This window comes from Bubalus bubalis, chromosome 2, assembly GCF_019923935.1.
Source record: "Bubalus bubalis isolate 160015118507 breed Murrah chromosome 2, NDDB_SH_1, whole genome shotgun sequence".
Classification (NCBI taxonomy): Eukaryota; Metazoa; Chordata; class Mammalia; order Artiodactyla; family Bovidae; genus Bubalus; species Bubalus bubalis.
The window spans coordinates 109,262,613-109,279,632 of NC_059158.1; positions in this window are offsets into that span (position 1 = coordinate 109,262,613).

A 17,020-nucleotide genomic window follows, 5' to 3' on the forward strand; every position below is an offset into this window, starting at 1 on the left:
TCCTGAACCCCCCTCCCAACTCCCTCCCCGTACCATCTCTCTGGGTCATCCAAGTGCACCAGCCCCAAGCTTCCTGTGTCCTGCATCTTAGTCTTGTTAGAAATTATCTTGGAAATAAGTTCATTTCAGATAAAAATTCAACAATTCAAGTTTAATCATTCATCATTTAATGTGACAGCTATACATTTAATAAGGTTCATTTATTCTGGTAAGTAGACCCACTTTCATCAAGAAGATGGGACATTTGCTGGAGGCAGAACATAAGTGAGGATATAATTTGAGGTAAGGGAGTATAGAAACATTAACAGTAGTGGCCAGAGTACCATTTTGCCAGAGTGGGGCCTGGGACAGAGTCGCTGTAGCTGAACAATGAAATGTGCATATTTGGACTTGAAGGCAGAGGATAGGGAGCTTCAGGCAGTAGAGAAGCATGAAGTATGGAATATAAAAATTATCAAAGATAGGATTCACTAATTTAATACTTAGCATAGTATAAAGTCTGGGCTGACCACACCATGAGATATTTCTCACACAATAGTTTACATATATCTGTCTGTAAAAAAGATAACCATTAACAGTTGTGGTCTTCACAAGCTGAAAAATGTATGAGACAGAAGTGACTTAAAGAAAAGCCAAGTATTTTTTAAAATGCTGGAAACCAGAATTTGGGGGTAGAAGTCAAATCAAATGAATTATTTAGCCAAGTAAAGTGCTCTTCTGGGCTATATGTCTAGACAGTTCAAAAATATCTTAATAGAACTTGATAAATTCTGTCAACAAATTCATATTTTTTTCAGTTATATATGATTCTTTAAAAAAAAAAAGGAAAACACACACACTCTGAAATAGCCGTTTTTCTTCTATAAGAAAGTGCATTTCGATCTAAAGTCCTCAGAAGGCAAGACTCAGATATGTTTAAATATCTTGGAATATGTTGTTTATGATTCTTCATTTATATTGTCGAAACAAGCTTTTCTTGCTCTTCTGATTATAATGCTTATATGGATTTAACAAAAACATCATTTCTCAAAACATTTTCTTTTTAAGTTTTTACCATGACAGAAAGTCATAGAAAAAGGACTGTCTGCCTTTGAACAAATGCTGTTCTGTTGATGTGTTCACCTTTGGACAAATGCTAGTCTGTTAATTTCTTAGAGCTTAGGAAACACCTGATTCCTGGTACTCTCAGTCACTTCTTCCTGAGGAAGAAAGGTCCAGCTACATATAGAACAAGGATAGTGACTAGAACTCTTACTATTTAGTAGGTAATAAATATGCCCTTTCATATTTTCCTTTCCAGCTAAAAATGTGTATGTGGAATTACATTTCCCCAAACCATATTAGATGTATATTTATTTTTAACATCATTAAGAAGCAATTCAATTTTTCTTCTCTGCAAGAAATCAGATAAATCATAAAGCAAACCTTAAAAACTGTTTCATCCAAAGTGCATGCACACAGTCAATATTTTTAATGTTTGTTTAACTTTTATGCAAAGTGCCAGAGTAAACATCTGGTTGCTTTGTAATGGGATCCACATGTAGTTTTCCCCTTTCAACTTTCCTTCTTCTTACAAGAAAAGTTTTCAGATTTCTTGAGGGCCACAGCTGGGTACAAAATTTGTTGAGTATTAAAATGATAAACCACATTTTCTCTTTTCACTGATGGGTACTTAGGCTGAGGGGTAAATATTTTGGCATGATTAAGTATGTCACAAACTGATTCAGTTTGCAATGTGTTGACCTGCTTAACTTTTTCACCCCAGCTAAATTTATAAAAGTTTTGTAAAACTAAATGTTCTTTGTTGTCTTTTCTGATGTTAAACAGAACATATGGTGCTTTGCAGCAAAAGATAATTAAAATTTTGCCTTGCCTGCCTAGTTTGTTTAAAAAAAAAAGTTTAATGGAATTTAGAAATAATAGAGTACAATAAGAAAAAGTACTGAGTAAATCATTAATTGAGCACTATTATCTGTACATTTCTAGCTTTTCAAGCCTACAAGACCATTCCAAAGAATAAGTAGAAATGCTCTGAGTATTATTTTTAGTGAATTAAAAGTAAATCCAGAATTTCTCTTCCTAAAACCAAGTAAAAGGAAAAACCCTTTGTAAAATAATTGGAAGCTATTTGATAAAGTCATATTCTTTGTTCTTTGCAAAGACTTCATGTTAAGACAATATGTTAATAAAAATTGTGGCACTTGGAAATTCTTGTGAAGACATCTAAAGTTTTAATTATTTCAGTTCTTGGACATTTTGGGGCCTCCTACTTCTCTTCCTTATTTTGGAAGGACAACCTATGTCGTCAAAATGAAAGCTGTATCATGAATTGCAAATTTCAATAAGATGTGTAGAGCATAGCAGACAGTAGGAACTCAATAAGTAACTGAAAAATGGATTAACAGATGAATTAAAGTCTTTTCATAAAATTTTTGTTATTAACAAAACAGAATAACCAGACTTAAGAGAAGACTGAATCTTAACTCTATGAAAAGACCACAGTACACCCCAGTCCCTCCTTTCCTTCAGTCTTGTGTTTATTTTTTTTTAATGTTTTCTCTTTTTTAATGGTTATTTGTAATTTTGTTTATTCATGAGAGATTTTCACACAAAATCTCTGCCTTTTGTGTTTTTTTCCTGTTTATAGTGGTCTCTCTTACATCAATGACAGAGTTTGATCCTGCCTATGTCCTAGCATCTTAGCTTCTGCCTTAAGAAATCATAATTCTGGAATGATTCTTTTATTGTTCTAGAGGAATATGTTCTAGACTTCAGCTCCACAGTATTTGGTTATGATTTTGCATGCCCATTCTTATGCCATTTCTACATGGCCATATCAAGAAAATTTGCCTCTATTAGCCACTTTTGAAATCCTCCCCTCACTGTAATGAAAGAGATAATTATAATCATCATAATGGTTTCACTTAATTTTAATTTTCTACTTAATTTGAAAATGGAGGAGAAAGCATTATGGCTCATCTCCCTAATTATACTCCTCATTTTACAGTTTCCATATAGAATAACACAATATTTATACATTCCTTATCAACTTATTTTTATTCAGTGAAAAAACACCAAGAGAGTTTTAGAAAGGATGTATAAGAAACTTTCACTTCTGAAAGATCCCTAGACAGTAAGGCAAATGGAAATCAGGTTTATTTATATCACCACTAAGCTAAGTCTGAAAGTCCAATACTTTGGCCACCTGATTCAAAGAACCAGCTCATTGGAAAAGACTCTGATGCTGGGAAAGATTGAAGGCAGGAGGAGAAGGGAACAACAGAGGATAAGATGGTTGGATGGCATCACCGACGTGATGAACATGAGTTTGAGTAGGCTCTGGGAATTGGTGATGGACAGGGGGACCTGGTGTGCTGCAGTCCATGGGGTCACAAAGAGTCGAACACAACTGAGTGACTGAACTGAACTGAAGCTAAGGCTAATGGATGAACTTGAGCTGTATTACAGGGTCTAGTTATGTAAAGTAAATTGATGTTTAGAGATGTTCTGATATTAAAACTATTAAAAACTATAATGATATTAGCAAATGATAACTTAAATGATGGTTATTGATTTTTAAAATATTGATTACATTTTGGAATGTTATAGACAGACATCACAAAATAGTGATACTTTGAAGAGGTAGCCTGCAGTATAGTTTGAGGAGCTTGACATGCATGGAGAATTTACAGTGTGGTATTTTAAATGAGTTTAAGCACTTTTATGCCAAGATATTTTGGGGAAGCTTATTCACACAGAGGATACTTTCTTCTTCAGTAAATATGTTCCCTAGTGCAAAAGCTCCCAATTCTGTTTGAATTCTCTGTTATATTCTGGCATGCATACTCGTTTGATGTGTATGCATGTATTTACTTTTTTTCTTTCTATCTCTCTCTCTTTTTTTTTTTTTTTTTTGACCAACGTCACATGAGTGGTAGTGTCCAAAGCCCAATTAACTTGAACTTGCTAAAATCTGTCTATGGTGTTAAGAAAAAAAATAATAATAACAGAAACCTCCCTATTCCCTAATCATCCAAATGAAGAGATTTGAATATCTCTTGTGTATAGCTGAAGCTTTCCCATTTTTCAACTTTTAACTGACTTTATTGTGTTTTTGGGAAGCAGAAGTAAAATGAAAAAATGGAAACAATAATACACTAAAAATATATGAGAATCCATGCTCAATTTTTCTTTTTTACTTTAGTTTTGTAAAGGCATGGAAATTGGGCTCAGTTTGATTTCCAGTCCTTTGAAGTAAACCCTTGTTTCAAGTCTTTTTGTTTGTTTTGATTTACACAAATTATGTGCCTATCTTTTTTGGTCACAGAGGGGCATTAGACAAAAACGCAATATCCAATCACGGACTAGACAAGCCTGGATTAGACTGTGTTAAGACGTGGACTGTTGCTTTCTTCATCTGTGCACAACGTGTTATCTCAACTAGACAGAATGCCCCAGAGGACAGTACTTGATTTACCACAAGTCACAGCACAACTGTGATCACCTAACAAATGATTACTTACAGGTACTTGTTATTCTTATTAAAGAAATGTGATCTTGGAAAGTCATTTTGTAATCTCAGCCCATTCACCTGTAAAATGGAATAACAGTAGTACCTGACTCAAAGGACAGCTCTGAGTATTGAATAGGTTATAACTATAAAATCAGTGAACTTAGTGCCCAGTATATAGTAATCTTTCTCTTTCTGTGTGTGTGTGTGTGAGTGTGAGTGTGCACGTGTGTATGAGCATGCACAGCTGTGGTCAGTCACGTCTGTCTCTTTGCAACCCTGTGGACTGTAGCCCACTAGGTTCTCTATCTATGGAATTTCCCAGGCAAGAATACTGGAGTGGGTTGCCATTTCCTACTCCAGGGGATCTTCTCAACACAGGGATTGAACCTGTGTCTCCTGGGTCTCCTGCATTGGCTGGAAGATTCTTTACCACTGAACCACCTGGGAAGCCACTTTTTTATCTATATCCATATATAAATAGAGAAATATATAACACATTTCATAAATTCAAAAACATATTCATTCATATTTATTGTCGCTGAAAAGTTGATATATTTGTTGTTGACTGATCTTAGCATTGTGACATAATTGTATTGGTATTATTCTTTTTATCCCTATTATTATATAAAATAATGATGTTGGGTTGGCCAAAAAGTTTGAGTTTTTCCATAAGATGTTACAGAAAACCCAAACTAACTTTTTTGCCAACCCAATATTTGGCACCCAATATCAAGGCACCCAAATAGTGTCTTGCATTCAATTAAATGAATATATTTTTTTAATCTTGTAGATGAATATTCAGATGTGTTATAGAACATCTATTCACGGACTATGTGTAGAAATAGTGTTTATCTGATTTTCATAGCTGTCAGGGCTTTCTAGGTAGCACTAGTGGTAAAGAACATGCCTAACAATGCAGGAGACATAAGAGATATATGTTCAATCCCTGGGCTGGGAAGATCCCCTGGAGATGGGTATCACAACCCACCCCGGTATTCTTGCCTGTAGAATACCATGGACAGAGGGGCCTTGTGGGCTACAGTCCACAGGGCTGCAAAGAGTCAGACACAACTGAAGCAACTTAACACACAAGCATGTACGTATAGCTACAACAGAACTTTTTGTCTTTAGCTGTTATTTTAAAAGCCTTTTGTCCATATTATAATACAGTAGATGACAAAACTAAACTCAGAAGTTTCAATTGCAAAGGCTATGTTCCAAATGAACTGTGTTTTTGATAAATAATAAACATTTGTACGTGAATCAGCAGAGTCAATAGAAATATAATTATTTACACTTGAATATACATTTTATTGCATTTGTTTTATGCAACATAGCAACTTGTGTGGCTGTGATAAAAAGAGCACCTTTTGGAATTTAGGAAGGTATATTCCTAGCTCTGTGAATGTTAAATCGTCTCAGTCATGTATGGCTCTTTACAACCCCATGGACTGTAGCCCACCAGATTCCTTTATCCATGGGATTTTCCAGGCAAAAATACTGGAGTGTTTCCATTCTCTCCTCAAGGGGATCTTCCTGATACAGGAACTGGACCCACCTCGTCTCTTATGTCTCCTTCATTGGCAGACATGTTCCCTAACACTAGTGCCAGCTGGGCTGCTGGTAACCAAAATCACTTACACAAATCATTAACCTCTCTGAGCAATTATTTTCTCCATTTGTAAAATGAGTCTTAGACTGGTAATGGCTGATATTTATATGAGTTTTTATTGTGCAGAAGGGTGTGATTGCCTTCCAGGGCCAACCTAGGTCAGAGTATTTCACCAGATGGAACAGTGCAATGTTCTTGAGTCTCCTTTGGTGTGGAGGTTTGCCTCAAAAAATTAAATAACAAACATGTGTTTGTGTATGGTAGTAGAAAGAACATAATGCTAGAAGTTTTGCTCCCCAAATATTTTGAATTGTCTCAAGAAGTTGTACCCAAAGAAGTCAGGAGTCAGGATATAAGGTACTACAGTTATTCAAAACCTTAGTAGAGCTTCCCATGACACTTCACACTGTGGAAATACAAGTTGCCCTCCAGAATTAGAAGTAGGGCAAGGCAATTTGTATTCATTTCTGTTCAATCAAGAAGGGTTCAGTGGAGGAGGCTCTATTTCACAAACCTTGTTATGAAAAGAGAAAGAATGTTAGCTTAATGCTTACTGTCATTAAGTGTTCAGTAAACCATACTGTCTAGTTCACAGATGTGGGAAGCTATTTTCTGGCTAGTGACAGCAAGAGCAATGACATCGTATTAAGAGAGGTGACATTAAACAAGTCTGCCAGTAACTTACTGTGTGACTTTGGGCAAGTCAGCTCTCCTCTGGAGATAATGGTGATCTGCATTTCTTTCTAATTTATCTTCTGACTCCTGAGGAACATATTGTAGGTACCTATTGGACAATTTGATAATTGAGATTTACTTTATACATGGTCCAGTGAGAATTAAAAATAATCACTGAAACTAATGGGACAGAAGGATGAAAAGAGCTGGGTCAATTGCAGTCATAACTTCCCAAGAAAAGCTTTTGGAAATAGATAATAGTTGAAGTGATGAAACCAAACTGGTGATGCAAAACACTCTTCTGTAACAATTTGTAGAAAACATCAGCGCATCAGAACTTTATTTCATATTTCTAGTGTTTTGGAAAGGAAAGTCTTTTTACTTTTTTTAAACATGAAATTGTCTATTAGAAGTAACAGACATTGCCTCAACTTAAATTCATGATTTAGCTGAGGCACCAGGCTTCAGTTAATTTCAAATATTTCCCCTCTATCCTTTTAACCCATCATTTATTATGTCTAAAAGTTGGCAATAGGAAAGAAAGCATGTTTGTAGGAAGATCAAATTGACAGAGACTGATCATATAGAAAGAAAGCAACTGCAAACATAAATTTTATAGGAGGATTAGTGATTCTCATTAATGTGTTTTTATTATCTGATCTATAATGGGAATTTATGATATAAGTTATTCATAACATTTACATAGATATTCAGGTTAATTTAACTAAGGATTAGGAGAAGGTACATTATGTTAGCAAAGACCATAGTTTATATTTCAGCTTCACTACTTATTGGCTCTGTAACCCAAGGAAATCAGTTGGTTCAAATATCTGTGAAATGAGGATAATAATACCTTCTTCATTGAGTTGTAAAAATTAAATAATTTCTTATACATAAGACCTATGAAATGCCACATAAATATGATGTGCTGATAATTGGTCACTAAGTATTCAAACTTTAAGATAATTATCAACTCATAAGATGTTGATCTAAATTGTTCTTCCATGCCTATAGAGTTCACACCTTTATATTTAAATATTAATAGAAATTAATATACATGTTTGCTTTTTGTTATAATAGTATTAAAATTGTTATAAACCTTCCAATATTTTTCACATAGTGAAAAATCATAAATGCGTGATTACTCAGTCATGTCTGATTTTTGCAACCCCATGGACTGTTGCCCACTAGGCTCCTCTGTCCAAGGGATTTTTCAGGCAAGAATACCAGAGTGGGTTGCCATTTCCTCCTCCAAGGGATTTTCCCTACCCTGGGATCAAATTTTCATCTCCTGTGTCTCCTGCTTTGCAGACAAATTCTTTATTCTCTGAGGCATCAAGGAAACCCATAGTATCATACATGGAATATTAAATACATATGACACACTGGAATTTTTGTTTATCTATTTAGGACTTGAGGGCTTTGCAAAAGACTCAGTGGTAAAGAATCCACCTGTCAAGCAAGAGATGCAGGTTTGATCCGTGCATTAGGAAGAGCCCCTGGAGAAGGAAATAGCAACCCACTCCAGTATTATTTCCTAGAAAATCCTATGGACAGAGGAGCCTGGTGGACTACAGTCAATGGGGTTGCAAAGTCAGACACAACTGAGCGATTGAACACACACACAGTTGCACACATTAAAAATGTTATGCAAGATAATTATGATAAGGAAAATGATAAGTATTAGAGAAATGTGTGCATGAGTGCTAGCTTCCGCTGTGAAGCTGAAGTTGTTTCAGCCATGTCCAACACTTTGCAACCCTGTAGACTGTAGGTCACCAGGCTCTTCTGTTCATGGGATTCTCCAGGCAAGAATACTGGAATGGGTTTTTATGCCTTCGTCCAGGGCATCTTCCCCACCCATGGGTTGAACCTGCGTCTCTTATGTCTCTTGCATTGGCATGCAGGGTCTTTACCACTGATACCAACTGGGAAGCCAGTGAAATGTGTACAAAACGTCAACATCATCAAATCTTGCTTCCATGAAATGGTATACATATTTCTTAGGGGACTTTTACATGGGTGAGTGTGGAACACAAACTCTCAGAAGCTCCACAGATCCCACATCCAGGAAAGGGTGTGTACATGTACATGATACTGCAGGCCACAGAAGGAGATGCCCTGGGTAGAGTTCCTCACTGACCATGCTCAGTTCAATTCAGTCACTCAGTCATGTCCGACTGTTTACAGTATCATGGACTGCAGCACACCAGGCCTCCCAGTCCATCACCAACTCCCGGAGTTCACTCAAACTCATGCTCATTGAGTCAGTGATGCCATCCAACAATATCATCCTCTGTCGTTCCCTTCTCCTTTCACCTTCAATCTTTCCCAGCGTCAGGGTATTTTCAAATAAGTCAGCTATTTGTATCAGGTGGTCAAAGTATTGGAGTTTCAGCTTCAACATCAGTCCTTCCAATGAATATTAAGGACTGATTTCTTTTAGGATGGACTGGTTGGATCTACTTGCAGTCCAAGGGACTCTCAAGAATCTTCTCTAACACTTCAGTAAAAAAGCATCAATTCTTCAGTGCTCAGCTTTATTCATAGTCCAGCTCTCACATCCATACGTGACTACTGGAAAAACCATAGCCTTGACTAGACGGACTTTTGTTGGCAATGCAATGCCTCTGCTTTTTAATATGCTGTCTAGATTGGTCATAACTTTTCTTCTAAGGAGTAAGCATCTTTAATTTCATGACTGAAGTTACCATCTGCAGTGATTTTGGAGCCCCCAAAAATTAAGTCTGCCACTGTTTCAAAAGTTTCTCCATTTATTTGCCATGAAGTGATGGGACTGGATTCCATGATCTTCGTTTTCTGAATGTTGAGCTTTAAACCAACTTTTTCACTCTCCTCTTTCACTTTCATCAAGCAGTTCTTTAGTTCTTCACTTTCTGCCTTAGGGTGATGTCATCTGTGTATCTAAGGTTACTGATATTACTCCTGGCAATCTTGATTCCAGCTTGTGCTTCATCCAGCCCAGTGTTTTTCATGATGTACTCTGCATAGAAGTTAAATCAGCAGGGTGACAATATACATCCTTGACGTATTCATTTTCCTATTTGGAACCAGTCTGTTGTTCCATGCCCAGTTCTAGCTGTGGCTTCCTGACCTGCATAAATAGGTTTCTCAAGAGGCAGATCAGGTGGTCTGGTATTCCCATCTCTTTCAGAATTTTCCACAGTTTATTGTGATCCACACAGTCAAAGGCTTTGGCATAGTCAAAAGAGCAGAAATAGATGTTTTTCTGGAACTCTCTTTCTTTTTTGATAATCCAGCAGATGTTGGCAATTTGATCTCTGGTTCCTCTGCCTTTTCTAAAACCAGCTTGGACATCTTGAAGTTCACAGTTCACGTATTGCTGAAGCCTGGCTTGGAGAATTTTGAGCATTACTTTACTAGTGTGTGAGATGAGTGCAATTGTGCGGTAGTTTGAACATCCTTTGGCATTGCCTTTCTTTGGGTTTGGAAAGAAAACTGACTTTTTCCAGTCCTGTGGCCACTGCTGAGTTTTCCAAATTTACTGGCTTGTTGAGTGCAACACTTTCATAACATCATCTTTTAGGATTTGAAATAATTCAATTGGAATTCTATCACCTCCACTAGCTTTGTTTGTATTGATGCTTCCTTAGGGCCACTTGACTTCGCACTCCAGGATGTCTGGCTCTAGGTGAGTGATCACACCATCGTGATTATCTGGGTCATGAAGATCTTTTTTGTACAGTTCATCTGTGTATTCTTGCCACCTCTTCTTAATATCTACTGCTTCTGTGAGGTCCATACCATTTCTGTACTTTATTATGCCTATCTTTGCATGAAATGCTCCCTTGGTATCTCTAATTTTCTTGACGAGATCTCTAGTCTTTCCTCTTCGATTGTTTTCCTCTATTTCTTTGCACTGATCACTGAGGAAGGCTTTCTCATCTCTTCTTGCTCTTCTTTGGAACTCTGCATTCAGATGCTTATATCTTTCCTTTTCTCCTTTGCTTTTTGCTTCCCTTCTTTTCACAGCTATTTCTAAGGCCTCCTCAGACAGCCATTTTGCTTTTTTGCATTTCCTTTTCTTGGGGATGATCTTGGTCCCTGTCTCTTGTAGAATGTCACAAACCTCCATCCATAGTTCATCAGGTACTCTATCAGATCTAGTCCCTTAAATGTATTTCTCAGTTCCACTGTATAATCATGAGGGATTTGACTTAGGTCATACCTGAATGATCTAGTGGTTTTCCCTACTTTCCTCAATTTAAGTCTGAATATGGCAATAAGGAGTTCACGATCTGAGCCACAGTCAGCTCCCGGTCTTGTTTTTCCTGACTGTATAGAGCTTCTCGGAGAAGGCAATGGCACCCCACTCCAGAATTGCCTGGGAAATCCCATGGATGGAGGAGCCTGGTGGGCTGCAGTCCATGGGGTTGCTAAGAGTAGGACAAGACTGAGCGACTTCACTTTCACTTTTCACTTTCATGCATTGGAGAAGGAAATGGCAATCCACTCCAGTGTTCTTGCCTGGAGAATCCCAGGGATGGGGAGCCTGGTGGGCTGCCATCTATGGGGTCGCACAGAGTCAGACATGACTGAAGCGACTTAGCAGCAGCAGCAGCATAGAGCTTCTCCATCTTTGGCTGCAAAGAATATAATTAGTCTGATTTTGGTGTTGACCTTCTGGTGATGTCCATGTGTGGAGTCTTCTCTTGTGTTTTTGGAAGAGGGTGTTAGCTATGACCAGTGAGTTTTTTTGGGAAAACTCTACTAGCCTTTGCCCTGCTTCATTCTGTACTCCAAAGCCAAATTTCCCTGTTACTCCAGGTGTTTTTTGACTTCCTATTTTTGCATGCAAGTCCCCTATAATGAAAAGAACATCTTTTTTGGGTGTTAGTTCAAAAAGGTCTTGTAAGTCTTTATAGAACTGTTCAGCTTCTTCAGCATTACTGGTCAGGGCATAGACTTGGATTACCATGATATTGAATGGTTTGCCTTGGAAACAAACAGAGATCATTCTGTAGTTTTTGAAATTGCATCCAAGGGCTTCCCTGGTGGCTCAGATGGTAAAGCGTCTGCCTGCAATGTGGGAGACCCAGGTTCAATTCCTGGGTCAGGAAGATCACCTGTAGAAGGAAATGGCAATCCACTCCAGCACTCTTGCCTGGAAAATCCCATGGACAGAAGATCCTGATAGGCTACAGTCCATGGGGTTGCAAAGAGTTGGACACGACTTCACTTTCACTGTATTTCAGACTCTTTTGTTGACTATGATGGCTACTCCATTATGGGTTAAATTCACCCATTCCAGTCCATTTTAGTTCTCTGATTCCTAAAATGCCGACATTCACTCTTGCTATCTCCTGTTTGACCACTTCCAATTTGCCTTGATGCATGGACCTAACATTCCAGGTTCCTATGACCATGCTCAAGACACCAACAAACCAACAGCAGACAGTTGTTGCTCATTGTCCTCACTGACAATGGGTTTCAACAATGGGATTTCATTATGCTTCTGAATCTGTTCTATTTGGGCAGTCTTTTGAGGAACCCGGATGAAACAACTTATGAAGAGGCAAGTGACCTTGTGGACTCTGCCTACAATTGCCTTCTCCTCTTACTCCACAAGAGGGAGACTGATATTTTCACACAACATTCCTATAATCTCTCCATGGCATACAATGTGCCATTTATGGCCTATTACTTAAAAACTTTATATATGCTATATGTGAAAGCATTCTGCATAAGGTCTAGCAGGACTATGGGATTTTAATATAAACAATAATTTAACAACCACATGCTACACATGAGTCTTTGAAAAGTTAGAGGCAAACTTAGTCACTTAATTAGTGAATATAACCTATAACCTCATGGTCTGGAGCATTCACTTCCTAACACCTTACAGCTGTCAATACTCAACAAATATTGATGTACTCCCCAAAGTTTGGGGCTTATAAGATATATCATGAAATTATGCACATATGCTTTAAAGAATATATAAACACCTTTTTTTCAGTTTGAGAGTTTTTTCCAGTATTATCTTTTAATCACAGTTTCTTTTTATTTATGTAATTGTATAAGTCAAAAGGGCTTTCATGTGTGTTAGTGAAAATGTAAGATTAAGAGAACTGTTAAACTATATTGTGAATTGTACAATAATTTCTTCTTAAAGTGGTAATATTACTATATTCTCAGTAAAAATCTTATCAATGGTCAATTTATTATATTTCAACCTTTTAGTCTCCATGGTTGGATGTTACTTAAAATTCTTGCATTTTATAGACTCAACAAGAAGAAATGATGAGGACTAAAGAAAGAGTGACCATTGACATGTTACAGAATGGCATAATTCCTTTAATGGTATATTGTTAGACAAAAGGCATGAATTGCTGGAGGAATGTTAAGTATTTATGGAAACTAAATATGCTATGATTATCTAGACTTTATACTATATACTATTATGTAAAAATAGCAATTTAAAAACATCTTGATTTTGTATTAATAAAATTCATATTTTTACAGCTAAATAAATTATTTTAAAATGTTAAATATATAAAGTTAGAAAAATAAATTCTCCCAATACTACTTTCAGTGTTATGTATAATACTTTTGTCCATTTGGCTACTGGGAACTGGTCAATGTTAGCCAATTTTTCTCTTTACTTTCCTTATACAAATAGCATTCTACCATGTTGATTCTACCTGTTGCTGAGGAGGTTGTAGAAATTAACATTTTGTGATTACCCAGTCACTATGATAGTGAATATTAGGCATTAAGAATCAATTCTTAAAGTCATCTATTCAGTAAGAGGAAGAAGCATATGTTTATTTCACGCTTATTATGCGTTCATTATTTTGCTAGGTGCCTTGGGGAATACAAAGTACTGGTTTCTGGATGTTTTAAAGTAATTTAAAGCCTATTTGAAGAAGTAAGCAATATATGTGAAATATATACAAATATACTTGCTTGCATATAATTTTTTAAATTGGTTTGGAAAACTTAGAGAAATATGGGCTATCTAGAGAAAATTGATTTTTACATAGTCAGTGCCTGAATAACCAAAAAAGAGTCAATGTGAATTTCTGTTTTGAGAAATTATCTTTAAATTTAAGACTTTATATCACATAAGATTCTGTTAAAAACCAGCATGTTTTGGGGCTTTCCTTGGGTTTTCCTTGTAGCTCAGTCAGTAAAGAATCTACCTGCAGTGCAGGAGACCCTGCTTCAATACCTGGGTTGGGAAGATCTCTTGGAGAAGGAAATGGCAAACCCACTCCAGTATCCTTGCCTGGAAAATCTCATGGAAGAGGAGCCTGGTGGGCTGCAGTCCTTGAGTTTGCAAAGAGTTGAGCACGACTGAGTGACTAACACACACACACACACACACAAAGGAAATCAGTCCTGAATATTCATTGGAAGGACTGATGTTGAAGCTGAAATTCCAATACTTTGGCCAGCTGACGGGAAGAACTGACTCATTGCAAAAGACCCTGAAGCTGGGAAAGATTAAGGGCAGGAGGAGAAGGGGATGACAGAGGAAGAGATAGTTGGATGGTATCACTGACTCAATGGACCTGAGTTTGAGCAGGCTTCATGAGTTGGTAATGGACAGGGAAGCCTGGCCTGCTGCTGTCCATGGAGTTGCAAAGAGTCAGACACAACTCTGACTAAACTGACTAAACAACTGAACTGACTGACTGACTGATGGCTCAGCAGGTAAATAATTCACCTGTATTTCAGGATACACAAGAGAGGTGGGTTCGATCCCTGGGTCTGGAAGATCCCCCGGCATAGAAAAATGGCACTCCAGTTTTCTTGTCTGAAAAATCGCAGGGGAGCCTGTCAGGCTATAATCCGTGTGGTCACAAAGAGTCAGACACTACTGAGAAACTGATGCATGCATGCAGTATGTTATTACTCATCTAGGGACCAGTTATATGGTGCAATACTAAAATCTTTACAAAAATTAATTTGACTTTATTCTACTATAAAAAATGTCAGTTCGGTTCAGTCAGTTCAGTTCAGTTACTCAGTAGTGTTCGACTCTTTGTGACCCCATGAATCACAGCACGCCAGGCCTCCCTGTCCATCACAAACTCACGGAGTTCATCCAGACTCATGTTCATCGAGTCAGTGATGCCATCCAGCCATCTCATCCTCTGTTGTCCCCTTTTCCTCCTGCCCCCAATCCCTCCCAGCATCAGAGTCTTTTCCAATGAGTCAACTCTTCAAATAGGTGGCCAAAGTACTGGAGTCTCAGCTTTAGCATCATTCCTTCCAAAGAAATCCCAGGGCTGATCTCCTTCAGAATGGACTGGTTGGATCTCCTTGCAGTCCAAGGGACCTTCAGGAGTCTTCTCCAGCATCATAGTTCAAAAGCATCAATTCTTCAGTGCTCAGCTTTCCTCACAGTCCAACACTAGCATCCATACATGACCACAGGAAAAAACATAGCCTTGACTAGATGGACCTTTCTTGGCAAAGTAATGTCTCTGCTTTTGAATATGCTATCTAGGTTGGTCATAACTTTCCTTCCAAGGAGTAAGCGTCTTTTAATTTCATGGCTGCAGTCACCATCTGCAGTGATTTTGGAGCCCAAAAAAATAAAGTCTGACACTGTTTCCACTGTTTCCCCATCTATTTGCCATGAAGTGATAGGACCAGATGCCATGATCTTCATTTTCTGAATGTTGAGCTTGAAGCCAACTTTTTCACTCTCCACTTTCACCTTCATCAAGAGGCTTTTTAGTTCCTCTTCACTTTCTGCCGTAAGGGTGGTGTCATCTGCATATCTGAGGTTATTGATATTTCTCCCGGCAATCTGGATTCCAGCTTGTGCTTCTTCCAGTCCAGCGTTTCTCATGATGTACTCTACATATAAGTTAAATAAGCAGGGTGGCAATATACAGCCTTGATGTACCCCTTTTCCTATTTGGAACCAGTCTGTTGTCCCATGTCCACTTCTAACTGTTGCTTCCTGACCTGCATATATAGGTTTCTCAAGATGCAGTTCAGGTTGTCTGGTATTCCCATCTCTTTCAGAATTTTCCACAGTTTATTGTGATCCACACAGTCAAAGGCTTTGGCATAGTCAATAAAGAAGAAATAGATGTTTTTCTGGAGCTCTCTTGCTTTTTAAATGATACAGCAAATGTTGGCAATTTGATCTCTGGTTCCTCTGCCTTTTCTAAAGCCAGCTTGGAATATCTGGAAGTTCATGGTTCACATATTGCTGAAGCCTGGCTTGGAGACTTTTGAGCATTACTTTACTAGCATGTGAGATGAGTGCAATTATGCAGTAGTTTAAGCTTTCTTTGGCATTGCCTTTCTTTGGGATTGGAATGAAAACTGACCTTTTCCAGTCCTGTGGCCACTGCTGAGTTTTCCAAATTTGCTGGCATATTGAGTGCAGCACTTTCACAGAATCATCTTTCAGGATTTGAAATAGCTCCACTGGAATTCCATCACCTCCACTAGATTTGTTCGTAGTGATGCTTTCTAAAGCCCACTTGACTTCACATTCCAGGATGTCTGGCTCTAGGTCAGTGATCACACCATCGTGATTATCTTGATCATGAAGATATTTTTTGTACAGTTCTTCTGTGTATTTCTACAACCTCTTCTTAATATCTTCTGCTTCTCTTAGGTCCATACAATTTCTGTCCTTTCTCTAGACCATCTTTGCATGAAATGTTCCCTTGATATCTCTAATTTTCTTGAATAGATCTCTAGTCTTTCCCAGTCTGTTGTTTTCCTCTATTTCTTTGCATTGATCACTGAGGAAGGCTTTCTTATCTCTTCTTGCTATTCTTTCTAACTCTGCATTCAGATGCTTATGTCTTTCCTTTTCTCCTTTGCTTTTTGCTTCTCTTCTTTTCACAGCTATTTGTAAGGCCTCCTCAGACAGCCATTTTGCTTTTTTGCATTTCTTTTCCATGGGGATGATCTTGATCCCTGTCTCCTGTACAATGTCATGAACCTCATTCCATAGTTCATCAGGCACTCTATCAGATCTAATCCCTTAAATCTATTTCTCACTTCCACTGTATAATCATAAGGGATTTGATTTATGTCATACCTGAATGGTCTAGTGGTTTTCCCTACTTTCTTCAGTTTCAGTCTGAACTTGGCAATAAGGAGTTCATGATCTGAGCCACAGTCAGCTCCCAGTCTTGTTTTTGCTCTCTGTATAGAGCTTCTCCATCTTTGGCTGCAAATAGTATAATCAATCTGATTTC